Here is a 5,176-nt window from a genome sequence, read left to right on the forward strand (position 1 = left end):
CCTGAGTAGCTGGGATTACAGGCACGCGCCACCATGCCCAGCTAATGTTTTGTATTTTTAGTAGAGACGGGGTTTCACCATGTTGGCCAGGATGGTCTCGATCTCTTGACCCCGTGATACACCCGCTTCGGCCTCCCAGAGTGCTGGGATTATAGGCGTGAGCCACCACGCCCGGCCTATGAATTATTTCTTTAAAAATTCAATGGAATTTAGGCGGGGCGTAGTGGCTCAAGCCTGTAATCCAAGCACTTTGGAGGCCAAGGTGGGCGGACCACCTGAGGGTGGGAGGACCACCTGAGGGTGGGAGTTCAAGACCAGCCTGACCAACATGGTGAAACCCCATCTTTAAAAAAAAAAAAAAATTCAATGGAATTTAAAAAAGACACATTGAAGGGCCTCATTGACGAGATAGTGCTGGAAAATAGGGACTGGGAATCCCAAAGCAGACCTTGTATTATTACAGTTGTTTTATGGGAAGCCTTTATTATACTGTGAGGATGGCCAGTGGACTTTGATTTGTTTTTCTCTAAGTAGGACTGTTATGATATAGAGTGTCGATTTTCATTAGGGGAAGTGTTAGTTTCCCTGTTAAATAGGGAACCAGCGTTTTCACAGGTCAGGTGAGGCAGACCTTGGCTGGATTTGGGCATCTTTCTGTTTGGGAATTATTTAAAGTTGGGATTCAGTGGTTAGGTTGTGCCTGTGCTTTTAATATTGACATTCTCTAGTTGGAAATTGGGAAACCAACAATTTTTTCATTGCAAAGAAAGAATTTTTTTTTATTACAAAGTACAAAAAGTATGATTAAGGGGTAAATAGGTTTTTCTTAAGTTTTTCTTTTGACTTCATAACTTTTTTGTCTTCTGCCAACAAAGATGAAATAGCTTTTTATACTTCTTTTTTTTTTTTTTTTTGAGACGGAGTTTCGCTCTTGTTACCCAGGCTGGAGTGCAATGGCGCGACCTCGGCTCGCCGCAACCTCTGTCTCCTGGGTTCAGGCAATTCTCCTGCCTCAGCCTCCCGAGTAGCTGGGACTACAGGCGTGCGCCACCATGCCCAGCTAATTTTTGTATTTTCAGTAGAGATGGTTTCACCATGTTGACCAGGATGGTGTTGATCTCTCGACCTTGTGATCTACCCTTCTCGGCCTCCCAAAGTGCTGGGATCTTATAGGCATGAGCCACTGAGCCCGGCCGGCTTTTTATACTTCTAAGAGACTTTGAGTAGGAAAGGAAATGTTTTATCTCTGTGTCGTAGAAGAAAATAAAGTGATCATGTGACAGACCTGAGTTCTTTCAGTTTCCTTTTTTGTAAACAGGTCTAGCTTTTTCCCCCTCAGATATCGTTGATGTCTTTGGGTGAAAGCACATTACACATTAAACACAAATGCTATTAGTGAATTCTAGGTCATTTATGTAGGGTTTACTTTTAAATTAAAAGACCATTGGCTGGACTTGGTGGCTCACGCCTGTAATCCCAGCACTTTGGGAGACCGAAGTGGTCAGATCATGAGGTCAGGAGTTCAAGACCAGCCCGGTCAACATGATGAAACTCCGCGTCTACTAAAAATAAAAAAAATTAGCCGCGCACGGTGGGGCGCGCCTGTGATCCCAGCTACTCGGGAGGCTGAGGCAGGAGAATCGCTTGAACCCGAGAGGCAGAGGTTGCAGTGAGCCAAGATCGCGCCTCTGCACTCCAGCCTGGCTAATAGAGCAAGACTCTGTCTTGGAAAAAAAAAATAATAATAAAATAAAAGACCATTATTGCCTTTGAAGGGAGATGTATTTTATAGGGCATAAGCGAAAGACATTGTTAAAATAACTAAAGCTCATTCTGTTTGAAATTCAAACTGTTGAGGGAAAGGGAAGCTAAAATGAGATCATTCTATTTTATCTTTCAAAAGAGAGGACTGAGATTTATTTTTGTAATGTTTTTAAGCAAAAGAATCTATTTTTAAGACAGTAGTACTTAGGAATTGGGGTGGAAAATGGAGAAAACTTTCAGGCATAAACATTCCTCTTTGTATTCAATATAGCTGAGAAATGAAGTGGGAGTTAGACCTTTTTTTTTCCCTCCACGTGGCACACTTGCTTTTGCCTTCCAGAATGTGGGAAGGGAAAGGGTAATAGGACAATGTGATTGTGGGTATGAAAAACATTCCTATAAACCAAAAAAGAAGTGTGAAGTTACAGAGAGCGATATCCATTCCATTAGTTATACAACCCTGGAGAGGGGAGTCCACCTGCCACAGTGATCTCGGATTTCAGACAACATGATGCACTTCCATGGCGGCTGCGCTCAGGCTTTAAAAAACGCCCTTTATGCATTTTCAGCTTAACGTCGGGCTTCCTGCAGGTGAACTAGGATGGCCGACTCACTTTTTAGACTACCGTCAGCTCACTCTGACCTCTTCACCACATCCCACTGCTTCACGCTGGGCTTCCCCACAGCCCGCAAGAGAAGAGTACAAACCTTAGGTGGAGCAGAGGGATGGGAACAGGGTGCGGCTGGATCGCTGTGGAGAGAGAGTTGCTTCTCAACCCCTTTGAGGGGTTTGCAGGCGTGGGAGTTCCTCTGTGGGCATTCTAGACCTTAACTCTGCTTTAGCTGGGCAGATGGGAAACCATAGGGAGGTGAGGAGGGCAGCAAGCTAGCCTTGACTCAGTGATTCAGTACAGCTGCTGTGCACGTGTTTATAAATCAGGAGCTCCCTGTATGTATAACAGCAGAAAAAGGTGAGAAGAGCCATATTAACCCTCCCAGGGTTCATAAGAATATCAGACGGTCGCACTGCTGACCATCCAGTTTTGTTTCACGTGGCGACCTTTCCTCATTCTTGTGGTTGTATGTTCTGGGCCTCCCATCCACTGAGTGTTTGAATTATGTCTTACCTTCTCTTTGTTCGTGAACCGACTGCCCTCTGGGATGAACAGTGTGAAACTGTATGAAGTGTTTTGCTCACCAAAATCATAAAGAGAGGGCAAATGACACAGATCCTGTGGAGCTCTAAAGAAAGGGTAGAGGGACTAGGGCAGAGCCCTGCTACCATGGGAACTTCGAGAGCCTGCGCCCACGCTTTGCATAAGTTAAAAATCCACTTTTCAGGCCCTTTCAACCCTGGTGGGACAGGGGGTGGTGTCTTGAGTTTTCTGTTAGCAGTGACCTCCAACTTTAGATCAGCACGGCTGGTGAGGACAGATCACAGGGCTGCTCTGCTGATGGCAGCTTTATTGTGAGAATTCCCTTTCCAACACCAGGATGATGGATGGAAACGAGTGGTGACGTTCAGGGATTATTTGTAAGTGGGTGGATTTTTACTTGGATATAGTGCCTGACAGATGGCTTTTTCATTCCCCACATTTTACAGTTTAAATGTTCAATTTCATGTAAAAAACAAAATCATAATCACAAACTTTCCTACTGGGTCTGACTTCCCGTAGATACTTGTGCGTCAGTATCCCTTTAGGTGTCATCGTTTTATTTCCTGTGTACTTTTTGCATCGGTGGTAGTTTGGTCCTGGGGGTGTGTTACTCCCTGTCTGTGCCCGCAAGCGCCCCTCTGAGAGAAATTTGGTCACAGAGAGTTTTCTCGAGGCCGAGTAAGCCATCGAAGGAAAAGCACGTGTGACTTCTTCAGCCTGGCACTAACCGAGACAGGTGTGAATGGAAGCAGATTTATTCTTCAGCTCCCTCAAACCCTAAGTGTTGATTTCATCTTCAGCAGTAGATTTTCTTAACCAGTTTCTTGAGTATTTGGTTGTGTCCCCAGAGTGAGTTAATACGCTGAGGGTCTTAGCAGCTGTTGATGGATTTGTGGTTTATATGAGTTTTTTCAGGCATGTATATTCTCACTGAGTAGAAATTCTCCCTTGACCCTGGAATAGTTATGTTTGTTAGGAATGTGTGATCTTTTATAGATTGTACGAGAAAAAAAAATCATTAAGTGTTTCAGTAAAATGTGGAAGGAAACACCATGTCAGGGACCAGTAAAGCAGATTTGAAGGAAGGATAATAACACAGTAAATACCAAAGAGCAGAGTCTGTCTAGGGACATGCGTCTGTAAATGCGACAGGCGAATTCTTCCGCTGAGAGTGGCCTGAAGTCAGCTGCTGCTCTCTGCCCTTCTGACTGACTGCTGCTTGCTTGATTGCGCTTTCGCTTCTCTCCCTCTCCCCTCTCCCCTCATTGCTTTCCTTCGTGTCCTGGCTGTTTGCTTCCACTGCAGAAGATCCCCTCATTTCCTGAGGGCCCCACATCTAGCAGGTGACAGAGCTGGGTCCATTCCTGGTTTTCTCTTCTAAATGTAGTGCCTGACTTGGTGTTGTGTTAATTATTTGGCATTTATGCTAGAAAGGTGAGTGACACTTTGCCTGTCCCCAGGTGGCTTACAGGCCAATCTGTAAGAGGAGACAAGCGTACATACACACTGGAGTAGAGACCAGGAAACAGGAGAGTCCCAGGAAGGGGGGCTTGGGGGTCAGGGAGCAGAACATGTCCCCTACAGTGGAGGCTTTATCTGCCCCACAATCACTTGTTCTCTGCAGATGGGGGGAAGGGCCCCTTTTAAAGACCCTCAGGCACCGCATGTATTCGTATAGCCTTCAGGCTTGGTAATGGCTGTGTCCATCCACTTTTCTATAACTCTCTGCCTTCTATCTGAGAGTGTTTCTTTTTTAACAAACCTAATAGGGAAAGTTAGGGTTAAATAAAAATGGATGGAATCAGCTCCTTAAGATTTTTTTTTTTTTTTTTTTTTTTTTTTTAAATAAGTCCCAAGTGGAAGTTATGAGCAGATATCCTGTGGTGGGTGTGGATGTTCGTTTCTTTTTTCTGTAGGTGAATATCGAAATCTGTAATTGGCTTTTTTGATTGTGGCACGTTTCTTTTAATACGATATCCCAAATCTGATGGTGACTATGATAGCGATCATTTTTCCAGCAGGATTAAATACTAACAAGATCAAAATATGTTTGGAAGTAGCTTTTTATGAAATTGACACATTTTCTAGTTGCCACACCAGAACCTGTTTTTCTAGACTACAGCAGGTTCAATCAACTTCATTCTTGTTAGCTGGAAGCCACGCTGGTAACACTGTACTACGGTATGGAGGGATTACTCTTGAAGCTAAAATTATATAGGTTTTTTTTTTTTTTTTTTTTTTGAGACGGAGTTTCG

General features: G+C 44.1%; 1 protein-coding gene across 29 annotated transcripts in view; it reads left to right on the top strand.

Annotated features, from left to right (window-relative positions):
- ZNF532 (zinc finger protein 532) overlaps positions 1–5,176 on the top strand; it is a 137,797-nt gene that overhangs the window by 55,700 nt on the left and 76,921 nt on the right. The window lies entirely within an intron of this gene.

This window comes from Cebus imitator, unplaced genomic scaffold (genome assembly GCF_001604975.1).
Source record: "Cebus imitator isolate Cc_AM_T3 unplaced genomic scaffold, Cebus_imitator-1.0 Scaffold55, whole genome shotgun sequence".
In the NCBI taxonomy this organism is placed as follows: domain Eukaryota; kingdom Metazoa; phylum Chordata; class Mammalia; order Primates; family Cebidae; genus Cebus; species Cebus imitator.